Here is a 26702-nt window from a genome sequence, read left to right on the forward strand (position 1 = left end):
TGTTAAGGCCACTACTTCAGGCAAGAGTACTACTTAAGTCTACTAGTCGATGCAAGGGTACATGTTAATACTACTGGCTCAGTCCAGGTTGCTAGGTAAGGCAACTGGTTAAGGCAAGGGTAGTAGTTATGGGTACTGATAAGGCCAGGCTACCAGTTAAGACTACTAATTAATGCAAGGGTACTAGTTAAGGGTACTTGTTGAGGCCAGGGTAGCCATTAAGACTATTCCTTAAGGCAAGGCTCCTAGTTAAGGGTACTACTTAGGACAAGGCTACCAGTTCAGGATACTAGTTAGGGGCACTGTACTAGTTAAGAGTATGAGTAAAGGCACGGGTGCTCGTTAAGGCTGCTAGTTAAGGCAAGGTACAAATACAGGCCGTTGCTTAAGGGAAGAGTACTAGTTAAGGCTACTAGTTGATGCAAATATACAAGTGAATACTACTAGTTAAGGCCAGGGTACTACTTAAGGAAACTGGTTACGGCAAGGGTAGTAGTTCTGGGTACTGATACGGCCAGGGTACTAGTTCAGACTACTAGTTAATGCGAGGGTACTAGTTAAGGGTACTAGTTGAGGCAAGGCTACTAGTGAAGGCCAGAGTCTTAGTTAAGGCTACTGGAGAAGGCCAGGGTACTAGTGAAGGCAAGGCAACTAGTTAAGGGTACTAGTTTAGAGAAGGCTACTCGTTCAGGATACTAGTCAGGGGCACTGTACTAGTTCAGAGTACTAGCTAAGGCACGAGTACTAGTTCAGGCCACTACTTAAGGCAAGAGTACTAGTTAAGGCTACTAGTTGATGCAAATATACAAGTGAATACTACTAGTTAAGGCCGGGGTACTAGTTAAGGAAACTGGTTACGGCAAGGGTAGTAGTTCTGGGTACTGATACGGCCAGGGTACTAGTTCAGACTACTAGTTAATGCGAGGGTACTAGTTAAGGGTACTAGTTAAGGCTACCAGTGAAGGCCAGGGTCTTAGTTAAGGCTACTGGAGAAGGCCAGGGTACTAGTGAAGGCAAGGCTACTAGTTAAGGGTACTAGTTTAGAGAAGGCTACTAGTTCAGGATACTAGTTAGAGGCACTGTACTAGTTCAGAGTACTAGCTAAGGCACGAGTACTAGTTCAGGCCACTACTTAAGGCAAGAGTACTAGTTAAGGCTACTATTGGATGCAAGTTTACAAGTTGATACTTCTAGTTAAGGCCGGGGTACTACTTAAGGCAACTGGTTAAGGCAAGGGTACTAGTTAAGGCAAGGCTACTAGTTAGGGGTAGTAGTTAAGGCTTGGCTACTAGTTAAGGGTACTAGTAAGGCAAGGGCAGACGTTAAGACGATTACTTAAAGCACTGCTACTAGTTCAGGGGACTAATTCAGACAAGGCTACTAGTTCAGGCTACTATTTCAGGCTACTCGTTATGGCCGCTGTACTAGCTAAGAGTACTAGTTAAGGCACAGGTACTAGATAACGATACTAGTTAAGGCAAGGTACAAGTGAAGGCTACTACTGAAGGCAAGACGACTAGTTTAGGCGACCAGTGGATTCAAGGGTAGAAGTCAATACTACTAGTTAAGACCAGGGTACCAGTTAAGGCAGCTGGTTAAGGCCAGGGTAGGACTTATGGGGACTGAGAAGGCCAGGTACTAGTTAAGAGTACTAGCTCATGCTAGGGTGTTAGTTAAGGGTACTAGTTGAGGCAAGGCTACTAGTGAAGGCCAGGGTACTAGTTAAGGCTACTGGTGAAGGCCAGGGTACTAGTTAAGGCAGGGCTACTAGTTCAGGGTACTAGTAAGGCAAGGGTAGACATTAAGACTATTACTTAAGGCAAGGCTACTAGTTAAGGGTACTAGTTCAGACAAGGCTACTAGTTCAGGATACTAGTTAAGGCAAGGGGAGTAGTTCAGATTCAGAATTTAGGGTACTTGTCAAGGCAAGGGTACTCTCCAAGGCTAGTTGTCTAGCCTACTGATCTATACCACTAGTCTGACTAGTCCAGCTGTCTTGTCTAGGCTACTACTCTAGACTTCGCTTGTCTACTCTACTCTAGTCTGCTTTCGTCTACCCTAGTCTACCCTATCCAAAACCACCCTACCCTAACCTTTTCGAATCTATTCAATTGGATTCGATTCAAAGCATTTCAATGGGATTGGACGCGATGATGCTTGAATCGGCTCATTCGGCACCATCAGCTCGATTCAGCTCGATTTGGCTTGAATCGCTTCGATTCAGCTTGTTTCAACTCAATTCGACTTGGTTCAGCCTTATTCGGCTCGATTCGACTCTTTTCTACTCTAGTTTTCTCTATGCAACTCCATTCGACTCGATTCTGCTCTATTCTGTTCTACTCTACCCTACTCTAATCTATTCTAATGGATTCGATTGGACGCTATTCGACGCGACTCATCACGTTTTGTTTCCTTTGGGCTCGATTCGGCTAGAATTGGCTCTATTCAGCTCTATTCTGCACTAGTTCACTCTATTCGACTCTACTCTTCTCTACTTTACTCTGCTCTGCTCTACCGTACTGTGCTATATTCTGTTCCTTCTATTATGTACTGTTCTATTCTGTTCTGTTCTACCCTCCCAGCCGCTCCCCTCCCCTTCTCTAATCTTTGATTCTGTTCGAGTCATCGCATTTTCACGCCATTCGACCCGATTAGGCTTGAATCAGATCAATTCGCTTCGAATCGTTTCGATTGGGCTCCATTTGGCTCCATTCAGCTCCAATGGCATCGATTCTGCTGGATTCTGCTCGATTAGGCCTTCTTTGGCCCTATTCGGCCCAACTATGCTCTATTCGACTCTTTTCTACTCTAGTCGTCTCTAGTCGGCTCCGTTCTAATCCATTCCACACCATTCTGCACTATTCTCCTCTATTCTCGTCTACCCTTCCCTACCCTAATCTATTCGAATGGATTCGATTTGACCCGATTCGAAGCGCTTCAACGCGATTCATCTTGTTTTGTCTCCATTCGCCTCAATTCGGCTATGCTCTGCACTATCTGACTCTTTTCTACTCTATTCTATTCTGCTGGATTCTTTCTGTTCTCTTCTGTTCTCTCCTATTCTGTTGGACTCTGTTCTATCCTACCCTACCCAACCCTACTGCACCCCACCCAAACCCACCCTACTTGAATCGATTTGATTCAATTCGATTCACTTCGACGCGATTGGACAGGATTCGACGGGATTCGACAAGGTCCGAAGGCATTTGACGGGATTCAAAGAGATTAGACGAGATTCCATACGATTCGACGTGATTCAGCAGAATTCTAGGAGATTGGACGCAGTTCGAAGTTATTGGACGTGATGGGGCGTGATTCGTCGTGATTCGACGACATTCGATGCAATCCGATGCGATACGAAGCGATTCGACCCGGTCCGACACAAAACGATGTGATTTGATGCGATTCGACGTGATTCGATGTGATTCGACGCTACTCAGTGACAGTCGGCGTGATTCTGCTTGATTCAGCTCGATGAGGTTCGAATCGGCTCTATATGGCTCCTCTACATCTCTACTCGGCTCCATTCAGCTCTGTTTTCTCTATTCGTCTCTATTCGACTCTATTCGAGTCTATTCGACCCTACTCTTTTCTACTCTATTCTATTCCTTCTATTCTGTCCTAATCTCTTCTAGTCTACTCTACTCTATTCTAGTCCACCCTCCCCTCCCCTTCTCTAATCTAGACGTTTGGATTGGATTGGATGCACTGAACGGGATTCGACGTGATTCGGCTTGAATCAGCTCGATTCGATTCGATTTGGCTCTATTCGGCTCGTTTTGGCTTGAATTGCTTCGATTCTGCTCAATTCGGCCTTTTCGGCCCTATTCTGCTCTATTTGACTCTTCTCTACTCTTTTCGTCTCTATTTGACTCCATTCTACTCCATTCTATTTATTCCACACCATTCTACACTATTCTGCTCTACTCTATCCTACACCACTCTAATTTACTCGAATCCATTAGACGTGATTCCTCTCATTTCGACTCCATTCGGCTCTACTCAGCCGTATTCGAGTCTACCCTATTATACACTAGCCTACTCTATCGTACTCTAGTCTACTCTTCTCTATTTTCTTTATTCTTCCTATTCTACTCTATTCTACCCTACCCTATGCTACCCAACTCTACTCTACTCTAATCCATTGGATTGGATTGGCTTCAACCCATTTGGACACGATTCGGCTCAGTTTGGCTCCATTTAGCTCTGTTCGAATCTATTCTACTCTACTCTGTTTCCCTCTATGCTACTCTAGCCTACTGTTTTCTGTATTCGTTCTGTATTGTTCTGTTCTCTTCTCTTCTGTTTTATTCTATGCTACTCTACTCTATTCCACCCTGCCATACCCGAACCTCCCCTACTCTAATCTGTTCAATTCGATTCCATGAATTTGGACACGATTCAGGTCGAATTGGTTCGATTCATGTCCATTCGGCTCCATTTGGCTCGAAGAGTGTCGATTCAGCTGGATTCGGCTCCATTCGGCTCCATTAGGCTCGATTTGCTGGATTTGGCTCAATTCTGCTCGATTCGGCCCTCTTCGGCCCTCTTCAGCACTATTCGGCTCTTTTCGACTCTTTTCGACTCCATTCGATTGCGTTGCACAGCATTCTACTCCACTCAACGCTATTTTACTCTACCCTACCCTAATTGACTGGAATTGGTTCGAGGGGATTCAACGCGATTTGCCTTGTTTCTTCTCCATTTGGCTCGATTCGACTCTATTCGACTCTGTTCTACTCTACACTATTCTGCTCTGCTCTAACCTTTTGGACTCGATTCTCTTGTATTCTTTTTATTCTCTTTTACTGTGTTCAATTCTATTCTACTCTATTTTAACCAACCCTACTCTAATCTATTCCACTGGATTCGATTCCACGCATTTCGATGCGATTCGGCTCCAATCGGCTCCGTTGCACTCCATTCATCCCTCTTGGGCTCCGATCGGTTCGATTCAGTTCTAATCGGCTCCGTTTCGCCCTGGTCAGCTCTATTCAGCTTGAACAGGCTCTGTTCAACTCTATATGGCTCTACGAGTCTACTCAACTCTATTATCTCTTTTCAACTCCATTCTACACCATTCTACTCCATCCGACTGTATTCTTCTCTAGTCTATTGTCTTGTACTCTACCCTTCTCTAGTCTATTCTAATCGATTCGATTGGATTGGACTCGAATGGATGGGATTCAATGCAATTCAACGGGCTTCGACGCGATCCAGCATGATTCCGCGGGATTCGGCGCCATTCATCTTGATTTCTATCACGTTGGGTCTTTTGGGCTCTATTTTGCTCTAGTCGGCAATATTCAACTCTATTCTTCTAGACTCTGCACTACTCGACCCTATTCTATTCTTTCAGTTCTCTTCGATCCTGTTCTGTTCTACTGCATTTGGTTCTATCCTACTCTACTCTAACTTAGCCTACTGTAATCTGTTCTATTCTATTCAACAGACTTGAACGGGATTCGGCCTGATTCAGGTCCTATCGGCTCGAATCAGCTCCTTTTTGTGCGAATTCAACTCGATTCGGTTTGACTTGGCCCTTTTCCTCTCTATTCGGCTCTTTTCGGCAGGATTTGACTCTATTTGACTCTAGTCTACTCGTCTCTATTCTTTCTGTTCTATTCTAATCTATTCTTTTCTACCCTACCCTACCCTCATCTTACCTGCCCTACACTAAACGATTGGATTGGATTCGACACGTTTCAACGCGATATCGACATGATTCTTCTCGATTCACCTCGAATTTGGTGGATTCGGCTGCATTCAGCTCTGTTTGGCTCTATTCAACTCTATTGGACTCTATTCTACTGTACTCGTCTCTACTTCATTCTATTCGATTCTTTCTCTTGGGTTCTGTTCCCTTCTAGTCTAACCCCTCCTACTCTACCCTCCTCTACTCTAATCGATTCGATTCGATTCAATGCCTTTCAAGGCGATTCCATGGGATTTAGGCTCGAATTGGCTTGATTTAGCTCGATTTGGCTTGAATCGGGTCAATTTGGCTCGATTCTGCTCGATTCAGCATCATTAGGCTCGATCCAAACTTATCCGGCCCTGTTCAGCTCTATTCAACTCTTTTCTACTTTATTCGTCTCTATTTGGCTCCATTCGACTCCATTCCACACCATTCTACTCTGTTCGACTCCATTCTACACTATTCTATTCTCTTCTCCCCCACCCTACTCTACTCTAATCTATTCGATTCATGGAGATTTGTCTCATTTCCTCTCCATTCGACTCGATTCAGCTCGAATTGGATCTATTCATCTCTATTCTGCACTACTCGACTCTGACTATTCTACTCTACTCCACTCTACTCCATTCTACTCTTTGTATTCTCTTCTCTTCTACTCTATGCTTCTCTAGTCTATTCCTCTCTGCCCTACCCTATTGAATCCCAGCCTAACCTACACTACTCTAAGCTGTTCTATTGAATTCGATTGCATTCAATTCGACCCGATTTGACACAATTGGACGGGATTCGGTGAGATTTCATGAGATTCGATGGGTTTTGGTGGGATTGGATGGACTTCGACGAGATTCGATGCCATAGGATGCGATTAGGTGCGATTTGGCTCGATCTAGCTTGGCTCATTTTCTGTGTCTCTATTTGGCTCATTCCAGCTCCATTGGGCTCCATTCAGCTCGAATCTGGTCGATTGGACTTGATTGGGCTCGGTTGGGCTCGATTGGGCTCGACTCAGCCCTAGATGTCCCTATTCGGTGCTATTCGGCTCTATTCAACTCTTTCCTAGTCTATTCATCTCGGTTTGACTGCATTTGACTCCATTCCACACCATTCTACGCTCTTCTATTCGACAGAACCCTATCCCGCCCTAGTCTTTCCTCATCTAGTCTCTTCTTTTCGATTCTGTTGTACTGGATTCTCGTTTTCTCTTTTCTCTATTCCATCCTATGCTACTCTACCACACCCTACACGAAACTAACCTATCCTGACTCATCCTCTTCTATTCTATTGGATTCTGTTTTCTCTGTTCTACCGTATGCTACCCTACCTCATGACACCCTACTGTACCATACCCTACTCCATAGGGGTACTCAAGAAGGGTACTAGTTTGGAAAAGGGACTACCTAAGGCAAGGGGACTAGTTCAGGCTACTAGTTAGGGCCACTGTACTAGTTAAGAGTACTAGTTCATGGACGGGTACTAGTTAAGGCTACTAGGAAGGCAAGGTACAAGTGAAGGCTACGACTTCAGGCAAGCGTATTAGTTTAGGCTACTAGTTGATGCAAGGGTACAAGTTCATACTACTCATTAAGGCCAGGGTACTAGTTAAGGCAACTGGTCAAGGCAAGGGTAGTAGTTATGGGTAGCGATAAGGCCAGGGTACTAGTTAAGACTACTAGTTAAGGCCAGGGTACTAGTTGAGGCAAGGGTACTAGTGACGGCCAGGGTACTAGTTAAGGCTGGGCTACTCGTCCATGCAAGGCTACTACTTCAGGGTACTAGTTAAGGCTTGGCTACTTGTTAAGAGGACTAGTAAGGCAAGGGTAGACGTTAAGACTGTTCCCTAAGGCAAGGCGACTAGTTAAGGGTACTAGTTACCACAAGGCTTCTAGTTCAGAATACTAGTTAGGGCCACTGTACTAGTTCAGAGTACTAGTTAAGGCTACTAGTAAGGCAAGGAACGTGTTAAGGCCACTACTTCAGGCAAGAGTACTACTTAAGTCTACTAGTCGATGCAAGGGTACATGTTAATACTACTGGCTCAGTCCAGGTTGCTAGGTAAGGCAACTGGTTAAGGCAAGGGTAGTAGTTATGGGTACTGATAAGGCCAGGCTACCAGTTAAGACTACTAATTAATGCAAGGGTACTAGTTAAGGGTACTTGTTGAGGCCAGGGTAGCCATTAAGACTATTCCTTAAGGCAAGGCTCCTAGTTAAGGGTACTACTTAGGACAAGGCTACCAGTTCAGGATACTAGTTAGGGGCACTGTACTAGTTAAGAGTATGAGTAAAGGCACGGGTGCTAGTTAAGGCTGCTAGTTAAGGCAAGGTACAAATACAGGCCGTTGCTTAAGGGAAGAGTACTAGTTAAGGCTACTAGTTGATGCAAATATACAAGTGAATAGTACTAGTTAAGGCCAGGGTACTACTTAAGGAAACTGGTTACGGCAAGGGTAGTAGTTCTGGGTACTGATACGGCCAGGGTACTAGTTCAGACTACTAGTTAATGCGAGGGTACTAGTTAAGGGTACTAGTTGAGGCAAGGCTACTAGTGAAGGCCAGAGTCTTAGTTAAGGCTACTGGAGAAGGCCAGGGTACTAGTGAAGGCAAGGCAACTAGTTAAGGGTACTAGTTTAGAGAAGGCTACTCGTTCAGGATACTAGTCAGGGGCACTGTACTAGTTCAGAGTACTAGCTAAGGCACGAGTACTAGTTCAGGCCACTACTTAAGGCAAGAGTACTAGTTAAGGCTATTAGTTGATGCAAATATACAAGTGAATACTACTAGTTAACGCCGGGGTACTAGTTAAGGAAACTGGTTACGGCAAGGGTAGTAGTTCTGGGTACTGATACGGCCAGGGTACTAGTTCAGACTACTAGTTAATGCGAGGGTACTAGTTAAGGGTACTAGTTAAGGCTACCAGTGAAGGCCAGGGTCTTAGTTAAGGCTTCTGGAGAAGGCCAGGGTACTAGTGAAGGCAAGGCTACTAGTTAAGGGTACTAGTTTAGAGAAGGCTACTAGTTCAGGATACTAGTTAGAGGCACTGTACTAGTTCAGAGTACTAGCTAAGGCACGAGTACTAGTTCAGGCCACTACTTAAGGCAAGAGTACTAGTTAAGGCTACTATTGGATGCAAGTTTACAAGTTGATACTTCTAGTTAAGGCCGGGGTACTACTTAAGGCAACTGGTTAAGGCAAGGGTACTAGTTAAGGCAAGGCTACTAGTTAGGGGTAGTAGTTAAGGCTTGGCTACTAGTTAAGGGTACTAGTAAGGCAAGGGCAGACGTTAAGACGATTACTTAAAGCAAGGCTACTAGTTCAGGGGACTAATTCAGACAAGGCTACTAGTTCAGGCTACTATTTCAGGCTACTCGTTATGGCCGCTGTACTAGCTAAGAGTACTAGTTAAGGCACAGGTACTAGATAACGATACTAGTTAAGGCAAGGTACAAGTGAAGGCTACTACTGAAGGCAAGACGACTAGTTTAGGCGACCAGTGGATTCAAGGGTAGAAGTCAATACTACTAGTTAAGACCAGGGTACCAGTTAAGGCAGCTGGTTAAGGCCAGGGTAGGACTTATGGGGACTGAGAAGGCCAGGTACTAGTTAAGAGTACTAGCTCATGCTAGGGTGTTAGTTAAGGGTACTAGTTGAGGCAAGGCTACTAGTGAAGGCCAGGGTACTAGTTAAGGCTACTGGTGAAGGCCAGGGTACTAGTTAAGGCAGGGCTACTAGTTCAGGGTACTAGTAAGGCAAGGGTAGACATTAAGACTATTACTTAAGGCAAGGCTACTAGTTAAGGGTACTAGTTCAGACAAGGCTACTAGTTCAGGATACTAGTTAAGGCAAGGGGAGTAGTTCAGATTCAGAATTTAGGGTACTTGTCAAGGCAAGGGTACTCTCCAAGGCTAGTTGTCTAGCCTACTGATCTATACCACTAGTCTGACTAGTCCAGCTGTCTTGTCTAGGCTACTACTCTAGACTTCGCTTGTCTACTCTACTCTAGTCTGCTTTCGTCTACCCTAGTCTACCCTATCCAAAACCACCCTACCCTAACCTTTTCGAATCTATTCAATTGGATTCGATTCAAAGCATTTCAATGGGATTGGACGCGATGATGCTTGAATCGGCTCATTCGGCACCATCAGCTCGATTCAGCTCGATTTGGCTTGAATCGCTTCGATTCAGCTTGTTTCAACTCAATTCGACTTGGTTCAGCCTTATTCGGCTCGATTCGACTCTTTTCTACTCTAGTTTTCTCTATGCAACTCCATTCGACTCGATTCTGCTCTATTCTGTTCTACTCTACCCTACTCTAATCTATTCTAATGGATTCGATTGGACGCTATTCGACGCGACTCATCACGTTTTGTTTCCTTTGGGCTCGATTCGGCTAGAATTGGCTCTATTCAGCTCTATTCTGCACTAGTTCACTCTATTCGACTCTACTCTTCTCTACTTTACTCTGCTCTGCTCTACCGTACTGTGCTATATTCTGTTCCTTCTATTATGTACTGTTCTATTCTGTTCTGTTCTACCCTCCCAGCCGCTCCCCTCCCCTTCTCTAATCTTTGATTCTGTTCGAGTCATCGCATTTTCACGCCATTCGACCCGATTAGGCTTGAATCAGATCAATTCGCTTCGAATCGTTTCGATTGGGCTCCATTTGGCTCCATTCAGCTCCAATGGCATCGATTCTGCTGGATTCTGCTCGATTAGGCCTTCTTTGGCCCTATTCGGCCCAACTATGCTCTATTCGACTCTTTTCTACTCTAGTCGTCTCTAGTCGGCTCCGTTCTAATCCATTCCACACCATTCTGCACTATTCTCCTCTATTCTCGTCTACCCTTCCCTACCCTAATCTATTCGAATGGATTCGATTTGACCCGATTCGAAGCGCTTCAACGCGATTCATCTTGTTTTGTCTCCATTCGCCTCAATTCGGCTATGCTCTGCACTATCTGACTCTTTTCTACTCTGTTCTATTCTGCTGGATTCTTTCTGTTCTCTTCTGTTCTCTCCTATTCTGTTGGACTCTGTTCTATCCTACCCTACCCAACCCTACTGCACCCCACCCAAACCCACCCTACTTGAATCGATTTGATTCAATTCGATTCACTTCGACGCGATTGGACAGGATTCGATGGGATTCGACAAGGTCCGAAGGCATTTGACGGGATTCAAAGAGATTAGACGAGATTCCATACGATTCGACGTGATTCAGCAGAATTCTAGGAGATTGGACGCAGTTCGAAGTTATTGGACGTGATGGGGCGTGATTCGTCGTGATTCGACGACATTCGATGCAATCCGATGCGATACGAAGCGATTCGACCCGGTCCGACACAAAACGATGTGATTTGATGCGATTCGACGTGATTCGATGTGATTCGACGCTACTCAGTGACAGTCGGCGTGATTCTGCTTGATTCAGCTCGATGAGGTTCGAATCGGCTCTATATGGCTCCTCTACGTCTCTACTCGGCTCCATTCAGCTCTGTTTTCTCTATTCGTCTCTATTCGACTCTATTCGAGTCTATTCGACCCTACTCTTTTCTACTCTATTCTATTCCTTCTATTCTGTCCTAATCTCTTCTAGTCTACTCTACTCTATTCTATTCCACCCTCCCCTCCCCTTCTCTAATCTAGACGTTTGGATTGGATTGGATGCACTGAACGGGATTCGACGTGATTCGGCTTGAATCAGCTCGATTCGATTCGATTTGGCTCTATTCGGCTCGTTTTGGCTTGAATTGCTTCGATTCTGCTCAATTCGGCCTTTTCGGCCCTATTCTGCTCTATTCGACTCTTCTCTACTCTTTTCGTCTCTATTTGACTCCATTCTACTCCATTCTATTTATTCCACACCATTCTACACTATTCTGCTCTACTCTATCCTACACCACTCTAATTTACTCGAATCCATTAGACGTGATTCCTCTCATTTCGACTCCATTCGGCTCTACTCAGCCGTATTCGAGTCTACCCTATTATACACTAGCCTACTCTATCGTACTCTAGTCTACTCTTCTCTATTTTCTTTATTCTTCCTATTCTACTCTATTCTACCCTACCCTATGCTACCCAACTCTACTCTACTCTAATCCATTGGATTGGATTGGCTTCAACCCATTTGGACACGATTCGGCTCAGTTTGGCTCCATTTAGCTCTGTTCGAATCTATTCTACTCTACTCTGTTTCCCTCTACGCTACTCTAGCCTACTGTTTTCTGTATTCGTTCTGTACTGTTCTGTTCTCTTCTCTTCTGTTTTATTCTATGCTACTCTACTCTATTCCACCCTGCCATACCCGAACCTCCCCTACTCTAATCTGTTCAATTCGATTCCATGAATTTGGACACGATTCAGGTCGAATTGGTTCGATTCATGTCCATTCGGCTCCATTTGGCTCGAAGAGTGTCGATTCAGCTGGATTCGGCTCCATTCGGCTCCATTAGGCTCGATTTGCTGGATTTGGCTCAATTCTGCTCGATTCGGCCCTCTTCGGCCCTCTTCAGCACTATTCGGCTCTTTTCGACTCTTTTCGACTCCATCCGATTGCGTTGCACAGCATTCTACTCCACTCAACGCTATTTTACTCTACCCTACCCTAATTGACTGGAATTGGTTCGAGGGGATTCAACGCGATTTGCCTTGTTTCTTCTCCATTTGGCTCGATTCGACTCTATTCGACTCTGTTCTACTCTACACTATTCTGCTCTGCTCTAACCTTTTGGACTCGATTCTCTTGTATTCTTTTTATTCTCTTTTACTGTGTTCAATTCTATTCTACTCTATTTTAACCAACCCTACTCTAATCTATTCCACTGGATTCGATTCCACGCATTTCGATGCGATTCGGCTCCAATCGGCTCCGTTGCACTCCATTCATCCCTCTTGGGCTCCGATCGGTTCGATTCAGTTCTAATCGGCTCCGTTTCGCCCTGGTCAGCTCTATTCAGCTTGAACAGGCTCTGTTCAACTCTATATGGCTCTACGAGTCTACTCAACTCTATTATCTCTTTTCAACTCCATTCTACACCATTCTACTCCATCCGACTGTATTCTTCTCTAGTCTATTGTCTTGTACTCTACCCTTCTCTAGTCTATTCTAATCGATTCGATTGGATTGGACTCGAATGGATGGGATTCAATGCAATTCAACGGGCTTCGACGCGATCCAGCATGATTCCGCGGGATTCGGCGCCATTCATCTTGATTTCTATCACGTTGGGTCTTTTGGGCTCTATTTTGCTCTAGTCGGCAATATTCAACTCTATTCTTCTAGACTCTGCACTACTCGACCCTATTCTATTCTTTCAGTTCTCTTCGATCCTGTTCTGTTCTACTGCATTTGGTTCTATCCTACTCTACTCTAACTTAGCCTACTGTAATCTGTTCTATTCTATTCAACAGACTTGAACGGGATTCGGCCTGATTCAGGTCCTATCGGCTCGAATCAGCTCCTTTTTGTGCGAATTCAACTCGATTCGGTTTGACTTGGCCCTTTTCCTCTCTATTCGGCTCTTTTCGGCAGGATTTGACTCTATTTGACTCTAGTCTACTCGTCTCTATTCTTTCTGTTCTATTCTAATCTATTCTTTTCTACCCTACCCTACCCTCATCTTACCTGCCCTACACTAAACGATTGGATTGGATTCGACACGTTTCAACGCGATATCGACATGATTCTTCTCGATTCACCTCGAATTTGGTGGATTCGGCTGCATTCAGCTCTGTTTGGCTCTATTCAACTCTATTGGACTCTATTCTACTGTACTCGTCTCTACTTCATTCTATTCGATTCTTTCTCTTGGGTTCTGTTCCCTTCTAGTCTAACCCCTCCTACTCTACCCTCCTCTACTCTAATCGATTCGATTCGATTCAATGCCTTTCAAGGCGATTCCATGGGATTTAGGCTCGAATTGGCTTGATTTAGCTCGATTTGGCTTGAATCGGGTCAATTTGGCTCGATTCTGCTCGATTCAGCATCATTAGGCTCGATCCAAACTTATCCGGCCCTGTTCAGCTCTATTCAACTCTTTTCTACTTTATTCGTCTCTATTTGGCTCCATTCGACTCCATTCCACACCATTCTACTCTGTTCGACTCCATTCTACACTATTCTATTCTCTTCTCCCCCACCCTACTCTACTCTAATCTATTCGATTCATGGAGATTTGTCTCATTTCCTCTCCATTCGACTCGATTCAGCTCGAATTGGATCTATTCATCTCTATTCTGCACTACTCGACTCTGACTATTCTACTCTACTCCACTCTACTCCATTCTACTCTTTGTATTCTCTTCTCTTCTACTCTATGCTTCTCTAGTCTATTCCTCTCTGCCCTACCCTATTGAATCCCAGCCTAACCTACACTACTCTAAGCTGTTCTATTGAATTCGATTGCATTCAATTCGACCCGATTTGACACAATTGGACGGGATTCGGTGAGATTTCATGAGATTCGATGGGTTTTGGTGGGATTGGATGGACTTCGACGAGATTCGATGCCATAGGATGCGATTAGGTGCGATTTGGCTCGATCTAGCTTGGCTCATTTTCTGTGTCTCTATTTGGCTCATTCCAGCTCCATTGGGCTCCATTCAGCTCGAATCTGGTCGATTGGACTTGATTGGGCTCGGTTGGGCTCGATTGGGCTCGACTCAGCCCTAGATGTCCCTATTCGGTGCTATTCGGCTCTATTCAACTCTTTCCTAGTCTATTCATCTCGGTTTGACTGCATTTGACTCCATTCCACACCATTCTACGCTCTTCTATTCGACAGAACCCTATCCCGCCCTAGTCTTTCCTCATCTAGTCTCTTCTTTTCGATTCTGTTGTACTGGATTCTCGTTTTCTCTTTTCTCTATTCCATCCTATGCTACTCTACCACACCCTACACGAAACTAACCTATCCTGACTCATCCTCTTCTATTCTATTGGATTCTGTTTTCTCTGTTCTACCGTATGCTACCCTACCTCATGACACCCTACTGTACCATACCCTACTCCATAGGGGTACTCAAGAAGGGTACTAGTTTGGAAAAGGGACTACCTAAGGCAAGGGGACTAGTTCAGGCTACTAGTTAGGGCCACTGTACTAGTTAAGAGTACTAGTTCATGGACGGGTACTAGTTAAGGCTACTAGGAAGGCAAGGTACAAGTGAAGGCTACGACTTCAGGCAAGCGTATTAGTTTAGGCTACTAGTTGATGCAAGGGTACAAGTTCATACTACTCATTAAGGCCAGGGTACTAGTTAAGGTAACTGGTCAAGGCAAGGGTAGTAGTTATGGGTAGCGATAAGGCCAGGGTACTAGTTAAGACTACTAGTTAAGGCCAGGGTACTAGTTGAGGCAAGGGTACTAGTGACGGCCAGGGTACTAGTTAAGGCTGGGCTACTCGTCCATGCAAGGCTACTACTTCAGGGTACTAGTTAAGGCTTGGCTACTTGTTAAGAGGACTAGTAAGGCAAGGGTAGACGTTAAGACTGTTCCCTAAGGCAAGGCGACTAGTTAAGGGTACTAGTTACCACAAGGCTTCTAGTTCAGAATACTAGTTAGGGCCACTGTACTAGTTCAGAGTACTAGTTAAGGCTACTAGTAAGGCAAGGAACGTGTTAAGGCCACTACTTCAGGCAAGAGTACTACTTAAGTCTACTAGTCGATGCAAGGGTACATGTTAATACTACTGGCTCAGTCCAGGTTGCTAGGTAAGGCAACTGGTTAAGGCAAGGGTAGTAGTTATGGGTACTGATAAGGCCAGGCTACCAGTTAAGACTACTAATTAATGCAAGGGTACTAGTTAAGGGTACTTGTTGAGGCCAGGGTAGCCATTAAGACTATTCCTTAAGGCAAGGCTCCTAGTTAAGGGTACTACTTAGGACAAGGCTACCAGTTCAGGATACTAGTTAGGGGCACTGTACTAGTTAAGAGTATGAGTAAAGGCACGGGTGCTAGTTAAGGCTGCTAGTTAAGGCAAGGTACAAATACAGGCCGTTGCTTAAGGGAAGAGTACTAGTTAAGGCTACTAGTTGATGCAAATATACAAGTGAATACTACTAGTTAAGGCCAGGGTACTACTTAAGGAAACTGGTTACGGCAAGGGTAGTAGTTCTGGGTACTGATACGGCCAGGGTACTAGTTCAGACTACTAGTTAATGCGAGGGTACTAGTTAAGGGTACTAGTTGAGGCAAGGCTACTAGTGAAGGCCAGAGTCTTAGTTAAGGCTACTGGAGAAGGCCAGGGTACTAGTGAAGGCAAGGCAACTAGTTAAGGGTACTAGTTTAGAGAAGGCTACTCGTTCAGGATACTAGTCAGGGGCACTGTACTAGTTCAGAGTACTAGCTAAGGCACGAGTACTAGTTCAGGCCACTACTTAAGGCAAGAGTACTAGTTAAGGCTACTATTGGATGCAAGTTTACAAGTTGATACTTCTAGTTAAGGCCGGGGTACTACTTAAGGCAACTGGTTAAGGCAAGGGTACTAGTTAAGGCAAGGCTACTAGTTAGGGGTAGTAGTTAAGGCTTGGCTACTAGTTAAGGGTACTAGTAAGGCAAGGGCAGACGTTAAGACGATTACTTAAAGCACTGCTACTAGTTCAGGGGACTAATTCAGACAAGGCTACTAGTTCAGGCTACTATTTCAGGCTACTCGTTATGGCCGCTGTACTAGCTAAGAGTACTAGTTAAGGCACAGGTACTAGATAACGATACTAGTTAAGGCAAGGTACAAGTGAAGGCTACTACTGAAGGCAAGACGACTAGTTTAGGCGACCAGTGGATTCAAGGGTAGAAGTCAATACTACTAGTTAAGACCAGGGTACCAGTTAAGGCAGCTGGTTAAGGCCAGGGTAGGACTTATGGGGACTGAGAAGGCCAGGTACTAGTTAAGAGTACTAGCTCATGCTAGGGTGTTAGTTAAGGGTACTAGTTGAGGTAAGGCTACTAGTGAAGGCCAGGGTACTAGTTAAGGCTACTGGTGAAGGCCAGGGTACTAGTTAAGGCAGGGCTACTAGTTCAGGGTACTAGTAAGGCAAGGGTAGACATTAAGACTATTACTTAAGGCAAGGCTACTAGTTAAGGGTACTAGTTCAGACAAGGCTACTAGTTCAGGATACTAGTTAAGGCAAGGGGAGTAGTTCAGATTCAGAATTTAGGGTACTTGTCAAGGCAAGGGTACTCTCCAAGGCTAGTTGTCTAGCCTACTGATCTATACCACTAGTCTGACTAGTCCAGCTGTCTTGTCTAGGCTACTACTCTAGACTTCGCTTGTCTACTCTACTCTAGTCTGCTTTCGTCTACCCTAGTCTACCCTATCCAAAACCACCCTACCCTAACCTTTTCGAATCTATTCAATTGGATTCGATTCAAAGCATTTCAATGTGATTGGACGCGATGATGCTTGAATCGGCTCATTCGGCACCATCAGCTCGATTCAGCTCGATTTGGCTTGAATCGCTTCGATTCAGCTTGTTTCAACTCAATTCGACTTGCTTCAGCCTTATTCGGCTCGATTCGACTCTTTTCTACTCTAGTTTTCTCTATGCAACTCCATTCGACTCGATTCTGCTCTATTCTGTTCTACTCTACCCTACTCTAATCTATTCTAATGGATTCGATTGGACGCTATTCGACGCGACTCATCACGTTTTGTTTCCTTTGGGCTCGATTCGGCTAGAATTGGCTCTATTCAGCTCTATTCTGCACTAGTTCACTCTATTCGACTCTACTCTTCTCTACTTTACTCTGCTCTGCTCTACCGTACTGTGCTATATTCTGTTCCTTCTATTATGTACTGTTCTATTCTGTTCTGTTCTACCCTCCCAGCCGCTCCCCTCCCCTTCTCTAATCTTTGATTCTGTTCGAGTCATCGCATTTTCACGCCATTCGACCCGATTAGGCTTGAATCAGATCAATTCGCTTCGAATCGGTTCGATTGGGCTCCATTTGGCTCCATTCAGCTCCAATGGCATCGATTCTGCTGGATTCTGCTCGATTAGGCCTTCTTTGGCCCTATTCGGCCCAACTATGCTCTATTCGACTCTTTTCTACTCTAGTCGTCTCTAGTCGGCTCCGTTCTAATCCATTCCACACCATTCTGCACTATTCTCCTCTATTCTCGTCTACCCTTCCCTACCCTAATCTATTCGAATGGATTCGATTTGACCCGATTCGAAGCGCTTCAACGCGATTCATCTTGTTTTGTCTCCATTCGCCTCAATTCGGCTATGCTCTGCACTATCTGACTCTTTTCTACTCTATTCTATTCTGCTGGATTCTTTCTGTTCTCTTCTGTTCTCTCCTATTCTGTTGGACTCTGTTCTATCCTACCCTACCCAACCCTACTGCACCCCACCCAAACCCACCCTACTTGAATCGATTTGATTCAATTCGATTCACTTCGACGCGATTGGACAGGATTCGACGGGATTCGACAAGGTCCGAAGGCATTTGACGGGATTCAAAGAGATTAGACGAGATTCCATACGATTCGACGTGATTCAGCAGAATTCTAGGAGATTGGACGCAGTTCGAAGTTATTGGACGTGATGGGGCGTGATTCGTCGTGATTCGACGACATTCGATGCAATCCGATGCGATACGAAGCGATTCGACCCGGTCCGACACAAAACGATGTGATTTGATGCGATTCGACGTGATTCGATGTGATTCGACGCTACTCAGTGACAGTCGGCGTGATTCTGCTTGATTCAGCTCGATGAGGTTCGAATCGGCTCTATATGGCTCCTCTACGTCTCTACTCGGCTCCATTCAGCTCTGTTTTCTCTATTCGTCTCTATTCGACTCTATTCGAGTCTATTCGACCCTACTCTTTTCTACTCTATTCTATTCCTTCTATTCTGTCCTAATCTCTTCTAGTCTACTCTACTCTATTCTATTCCACCCTCCCCTCCCCTTCTCTAATCTAGACGTTTGGATTGGATTGGATGCACTGAACGGGATTCGACGTGATTCGGCTTGAATCAGCTCGATTCGATTCGATTTGGCTCTATTCGGCTCGTTTTGGCTTGAATTGCTTCGATTCTGCTCAATTCGGCCTTTTCGGCCCTATTCTGCTCTATTCGACTCTTCTCTACTCTTTTCGTCTCTATTTGACTCCATTCTACTCCATTCTATTTATTCCACACCATTCTACACTATTCTGCTCTACTCTATCCTACACCACTCTAATTTACTCGAATCCATTAGACGTGATTCCTCTCATTTCGACTCCATTCGGCTCTACTCAGCCGTATTCGAGTCTACCCTATTATACACTAGCCTACTCTATCGTACTCTAGTCTACTCTTCTCTATTTTCTTTATTCTTCCTATTCTACTCTATTCTACCCTACCCTATGCTACCCAACTCTACTCTACTCTAATCCATTGGATTGGATTGGCTTCAACCCATTTGGACACGATTCGGCTCAGTTTGGCTCCATTTAGCTCTGTTCGAATCTATTCTACTCTACTCTGTTTCCCTCTACGCTACTCTAGCCTACTGTTTTCTGTATTCGTTCTGTACTGTTCTGTTCTCTTCTCTTCTGTTTTATTCTATGCTACTCTACTCTATTCCACCCTGCCATACCCGAACCTCCCCTACTCTAATCTGTTCAATTCGATTCCATGAATTTGGACACGATTCAGGTCGAATTGGTTCGATTCATGTCCATTCGGCTCCATTTGGCTCGAAGAGTGTCGATTCAGCTGGATTCGGCTCCATTCGGCTCCATTAGGCTCGATTTGCTGGATTTGGCTCAATTCTGCTCGATTCGGCCCTCTTCGGCCCTCTTCAGCACTATTCGGCTCTTTTCGACTCTTTTCGACTCCATCCGATTGCGTTGCACAGCATTCTACTCCACTCAACGCTATTTTACTCTACCCTACCCTAATTGACTGGAATTGGTTCGAGGGGATTCAACGCGATTTGCCTTGTTTCTTCTCCATTTGGCTCGATTCGACTCTATTCGACTCTGTTCTACTCTACACTATTCTGCTCTGCTCTAACCTTTTGGACTCGATTCTCTTGTATTCTTTTTATTCTCTTTTACTGTGTTCAATTCTATTCTACTCTATTTTAACCAACCCTACTCTAATCTATTCCACTGGATTCGATTCCACGCATTTCGATGCGATTCGGCTCCAATCGGCTCCGTTGCACTCCATTCATCCCTCTTGGGCTCCGATCGGTTCGATTCAGTTCTAATCGGCTCCGTTTCGCCCTGGTCAGCTCTATTCAGCTTGAACAGGCTCTGTTCAACTCTATATGGCTCTACGAGTCTACTCAACTCTATTATCTCTTTTCAACTCCATTCTACACCATTCTACTCCATCCGACTGTATTCTTCTCTAGTCTATTGTCTTGTACTCTACCCTTCTCTAGTCTATTCTAATCGATTCGATTGGATTGGACTCGAATGGATGGGATTCAATGCAATTCAACGGGCTTCGACGCGATCCAGCATGATTCCGCGGGATTCGGCGCCATTCATCTTGATTTCTATCACGTTGGGTCTTTTGGGCTCTATTTTGCTCTAGTCGGCAATATTCAACTCTATTCTTCTAGACTCTGCACTACTCGACCCTATTCTATTCTTTCAGTTCTCTTCGATCCTGTTCTGTTCTACTGCATTTGGTTCTATCCTACTCTACTCTAACTTAGCCTACTGTAATCTGTTCTATTCTATTCAACAGACTTGAACGGGATTCGGCCTGATTCAGGTCCTATCGGCTCGAATCAGCTCCTTTTTGTGCGAATTCAACTCGATTCGGTTTGACTTGGCCCTTTTCCTCTCTATTCGGCTCTTTTCGGCAGGATTTGACTCTATTTGACTCTAGTCTACTCGTCTCTATTCTTTCTGTTCTATTCTAATCTATTCTTTTCTACCCTACCCTACCCTCATCTTACCTGCCCTACACTAAACGATTGGATTGGATTCGACACGTTTCAACGCGATATCGACATGATTCTTCTCGATTCACCTCGAATTTGGTGGATTCGGCTGCATTCAGCTCTGTTTGGCTCTATTCAACTCTATTGGACTCTATTCTACTGTACTCGTCTCTACTTCATTCTATTCGATTCTTTCTCTTGGGTTCTGTTCCCTTCTAGTCTAACCCCTCCTACTCTACCCTCCTCTACTCTAATCGATTCGATTCGATTCAATGCCTTTCAAGGCGATTCCATGGGATTTAGGCTCGAATTGGCTTGATTTAGCTCGATTTGGCTTGAATCGGGTCAATTTGGCTCGATTCTGCTCGATTCAGCATCATTAGGCTCGATCCAAACTTATCCGGCCCTGTTCAGCTCTATTCAACTCTTTTCTACTTTATTCGTCTCTATTTGGCTCCATTCGACTCCATTCCACACCATTCTACTCTGTTCGACTCCATTCTACACTATTCTATTCTCTTCTCCCCCACCCTACTCTACTCTAATCTATTCGATTCATGGAGATTTGTCTCATTTCCTCTCCATTCGACTCGATTCAGCTCGAATTGGATCTATTCATCTCTATTCTGCACTACTCGACTCTGACTATTCTACTCTACTCCACTCTACTCCATTCTACTCTTTGTATTCTCTTCTCTTCTACTCTATGCTTCTCTAGTCTATTCCTCTCTGCCCTACCCTATTGAATCCCAGCCTAACCTACACTACTCTAAGCTGTTCTATTGAATTCGATTGCATTCAATTCGACCCGATTTGACACAATTGGACGGGATTCGGTGAGATTTCATGAGATTCGATGGGTTTTGGTGGGATTGGATGGACTTCGACGAGATTCGATGCCATAGGATGCGATTAGGTGCGATTTGGCTCGATCTAGCTTGGCTCATTTTCTGTGTCTCTATTTGGCTCATTCCAGCTCCATTGGGCTCCATTCAGCTCGAATCTGGTCGATTGGACTTGATTGGGCTCGGTTGGGCTCGATTGGGCTCGACTCAGCCCTAGATGTCCCTATTCGGTGCTATTCGGCTCTATTCAACTCTTTCCTAGTCTATTCATCTCGGTTTGACTGCATTTGACTCCATTCCACACCATTCTACGCTCTTCTATTCGACAGAACCCTATCCCGCCCTAGTCTTTCCTCATCTAGTCTCTTCTTTTCGATTCTGTTGTACTGGATTCTCGTTTTCTCTTTTCTCTATTCCATCCTATGCTACTCTACCACACCCTACACGAAACTAACCTATCCTGACTCATCCTCTTCTATTCTATTGGATTCTGTTTTCTCTGTTCTACCGTATGCTACCCTACCTCATGACACCCTACTGTACCATACCCTACTCCATAGGGGTACTCAAGAAGGGTACTAGTTTGGAAAAGGGACTACCTAAGGCAAGGGGACTAGTTCAGGCTACTAGTTAGGGCCACTGTACTAGTTAAGAGTACTAGTTCATGGACGGGTACTAGTTAAGGCTACTAGGAAGGCAAGGTACAAGTGAAGGCTACGACTTCAGGCAAGCGTATTAGTTTAGGCTACTAGTTGATGCAAGGGTACAAGTTCATACTACTCATTAAGGCCAGGGTACTAGTTAAGGTAACTGGTCAAGGCAAGGGTAGTAGTTATGGGTAGCGATAAGGCCAGGGTACTAGTTAAGACTACTAGTTAAGGCCAGGGTACTAGTTGAGGCAAGGGTACTAGTGACGGCCAGGGTACTAGTTAAGGCTGGGCTACTCGTCCATGCAAGGCTACTACTTCAGGGTACTAGTTAAGGCTTGGCTACTTGTTAAGAGGACTAGTAAGGCAAGGGTAGACGTTAAGACTGTTCCCTAAGGCAAGGCGACTAGTTAAGGGTACTAGTTACCACAAGGCTTCTAGTTCAGAATACTAGTTAGGGCCACTGTACTAGTTCAGAGTACTAGTTAAGGCTACTAGTAAGGCAAGGAACGTGTTAAGGCCACTACTTCAGGCAAGAGTACTACTTAAGTCTACTAGTCGATGCAAGGGTACATGTTAATACTACTGGCTCAGTCCAGGTTGCTAGGTAAGGCAACTGGTTAAGGCAAGGGTAGTAGTTATGGGTACTGATAAGGCCAGGCTACCAGTTAAGACTACTAATTAATGCAAGGGTACTAGTTAAGGGTACTTGTTGAGGCCAGGGTAGCCATTAAGACTATTCCTTAAGGCAAGGCTCCTAGTTAAGGGTACTACTTAGGACAAGGCTACCAGTTCAGGATACTAGTTAGGGGCACTGTACTAGTTAAGAGTATGAGTAAAGGCACGGGTGCTCGTTAAGGCTGCTAGTTAAGGCAAGGTACAAATACAGGCCGTTGCTTAAGGGAAGAGTACTAGTTAAGGCTACTAGTTGATGCAAATATACAAGTGAATACTACTAGTTAAGGCCAGGGTACTACTTAAGGAAACTGGTTACGGCAAGGGTAGTAGTTCTGGGTACTGATACGGCCAGGGTACTAGTTCAGACTACTAGTTAATGCGAGGGTACTAGTTAAGGGTACTAGTTGAGGCAAGGCTACTAGTGAAGGCCAGAGTCTTAGTTAAGGCTACTGGAGAAGGCCAGGGTACTAGTGAAGGCAAGGCAACTAGTTAAGGGTACTAGTTTAGAGAAGGCTACTCGTTCAGGATACTAGTCAGGGGCACTGTACTAGTTCAGAGTACTAGCTAAGGCACGAGTACTAGTTCAGGCCACTACTTAAGGCAAGAGTACTAGTTAAGGCTACTATTGGATGCAAGTTTACAAGTTGATACTTCTAGTTAAGGCCGGGGTACTACTTAAGGCAACTGGTTAAGGCAAGGGTACTAGTTAAGGCAAGGCTACTAGTTAGGGGTAGTAGTTAAGGCTTGGCTACTAGTTAAGGGTACTAGTAAGGCAAGGGCAGACGTTAAGACGATTACTTAAAGCACTGCTACTAGTTCAGGGGACTAATTCTGACAAGGCTACTAGTTCAGGCTACTATTTCAGGCTACTCGTTATGGCCGCTGTACTAGCTAAGAGTACTAGTTAAGGCACAGGTACTAGATAACGATACTAGTTAAGGCAAGGTACAAGTGAAGGCTACTACTGAAGGCAAGACGACTAGTTTAGGCGACCAGTGGATTCAAGGGTAGAAGTCAATACTACTAGTTAAGACCAGGGTACCAGTTAAGGCAGCTGGTTAAGGCCAGGGTAGGACTTATGGGGACTGAGAAGGCCAGGTACTAGTTAAGAGTACTAGCTCATGCTAGGGTGTTAGTTAAGGGTACTAGTTGAGGTAAGGCTACTAGTGAAGGCCAGGGTACTAGTTAAGGCTACTGGTGAAGGCCAGGGTACTAGTTAAGGCAGGGCTACTAGTTCAGGGTACTAGTAAGGCAAGGGTAGACATTAAGACTATTACTTAAGGCAAGGCTACTAGTTAAGGGTACTAGTTCAGACAAGGCTACTAGTTCAGGATACTAGTTAAGGCAAGGGGAGTAGTTCAGATTCAGAATTTAGGGTACTTGTCAAGGCAAGGGTACTCTCCAAGGCTAGTTGTCTAGCCTACTGATCTATACCACTAGTCTGACTAGTCCAGCTGTCTTGTCTAGGCTACTACTCTAGACTTCGCTTGTCTACTCTACTCTAGTCTGCTTTCGTCTACCCTAGTCTACCCTATCCAAAACCACCCTACCCTAACCTTTTCGAATCTATTCAATTGGATTCGATTCAAAGCATTTCAATGGGATTGGACGCGATGATGCTTGAATCGGCTCATTCGGCACCATCAGCTCGATTCAGCTCGATTTGGCTTGAATCGCTTCGATTCAGCTTGTTTCAACTCAATTCGACTTGCTTCAGCCTTATTCGGCTCGATTCGACTCTTTTCTACTCTAGTTTTCTCTATGCAACTCCATTCGACTCGATTCTGCTCTATTCTGTTCTACTCTACCCTACTCTAATCTATTCTAATGGATTCGATTGGACGCTATTCGACGCGACTCATCACGTTTTGTTTCCTTTGGGCTCGATTCGGCTAGAATTGGCTCTATTCAGCTCTATTCTGCACTAGTTCACTCTATTCGACTCTACTCTTCTCTACTTTACTCTGCTCTGCTCTACCGTACTGTGCTATATTCTGTTCCTTCTATTATGTACTGTTCTATTCTGTTCTGTTCTACCCTCCCAGCCGCTCCCCTCCCCTTCTCTAATCTTTGATTCTGTTCGAGTCATCGCATTTTCACGCCATTCGACCCGATTAGGCTTGAATCAGATCAATTCGCTTCGAATCGGTTCGATTGGGCTCCATTTGGCTCCATTCAGCTCCAATGGCATCGATTCTGCTGGATTCTGCTCGATTAGGCCTTCTTTGGCCCTATTCGGCCCAACTATGCTCTATTCGACTCTTTTCTACTCTAGTCGTCTCTAGTCGGCTCCGTTCTAATCCATTCCACACCATTCTGCACTATTCTCCTCTATTCTCGTCTACCCTTCCCTACCCTAATCTATTCGAATGGATTCGATTTGACCCGATTCGAAGCGCTTCAACGCGATTCATCTTGTTTTGTCTCCATTCGCCTCAATTCGGCTATGCTCTGCACTATCTGACTCTTTTCTACTCTATTCTATTCTGCTGGATTCTTTCTGTTCTCTTCTGTTCTCTCCTATTCTGTTGGACTCTGTTCTATCCTACCCTACCCAACCCTACTGCACCCCACCCAAACCCACCCTACTTGAATCGATTTGATTCAATTCGATTCACTTCGACGCGATTGGACAGGATTCGACGGGATTCGACAAGGTCCGAAGGCATTTGACGGGATTCAAAGAGATTAGACGAGATTCCATACGATTCGACGTGATTCAGCAGAATTCTAGGAGATTGGACGCAGTTCGAAGTTATTGGACGTGATGGGGCGTGATTCGTCGTGATTCGACGACATTCGATGCAATCCGATGCGATACGAAGCGATTCGACCCGGTCCGACACAAAACGATGTGATTTGATGCGATTCGACGTGATTCGATGTGATTCGACGCTACTCAGTGACAGTCGGCGTGATTCTGCTTGATTCAGCTCGATGAGGTTCGAATCGGCTCTATATGGCTCCTCTACGTCTCTACTCGGCTCCATTCAGCTCTGTTTTCTCTATTCGTCTCTATTCGACTCTATTCGAGTCTATTCGACCCTACTCTTTTCTACTCTATTCTATTCCTTCTATTCTGTCCTAATCTCTTCTAGTCTACTCTACTCTATTCTATTCCACCCTCCCCTCCCCTTCTCTAATCTAGACGTTTGGATTGGATTGGATGCACTGAACGGGATTCGACGTGATTCGGCTTGAATCAGCTCGATTCGATTCGATTTGGCTCTATTCGGCTCGTTTTGGCTTGAATTGCTTCGATTCTGCTCAATTCGGCCTTTTCGGCCCTATTCTGCTCTATTCGACTCTTCTCTACTCTTTTCGTCTCTATTTGACTCCATTCTACTCCATTCTATTTATTCCACACCATTCTACACTATTCTGCTCTACTCTATCCTACACCACTCTAATTTACTCGAATCCATTAGACGTGATTCCTCTCATTTCGACTCCATTCGGCTCTACTCAGCTGTATTCGAGTCTACCCTATTATACACTAGCCTACTCTATCGTACTCTAGTCTACTCTTCTCTATTTTCTTTATTCTTCCTATTCTACTCTATTCTACCCTACCCTATGCTACCCAACTCTACTCTACTCTAATCCATTGGATTGGATTGGCTTCAACCCATTTGGACACGATTCGGCTCAGTTTGGCTCCATTTAGCTCTGTTCGAATCTATTCTACTCTACTCTGTTTCCCTCTACGCTACTCTAGCCTACTGTTTTCTGTATTCGTTCTGTACTGTTCTGTTCTCTTCTCTTCTGTTTTATTCTATGCTACTCTACTCTATTCCACCCTGCCATACCCGAACCTCCCCTACTCTAATCTGTTCAATTCGATTCCATGAATTTGGACACGATTCAGGTCGAATTGGTTCGATTCATGTCCATTCGGCTCCATTTGGCTCGAAGAGTGTCGATTCAGCTGGATTCGGCTCC

Source organism: Elephas maximus, chromosome 5, assembly GCF_024166365.1.
Source record: "Elephas maximus indicus isolate mEleMax1 chromosome 5, mEleMax1 primary haplotype, whole genome shotgun sequence".
NCBI classification, from domain to species: Eukaryota; Metazoa; Chordata; class Mammalia; order Proboscidea; family Elephantidae; genus Elephas; species Elephas maximus.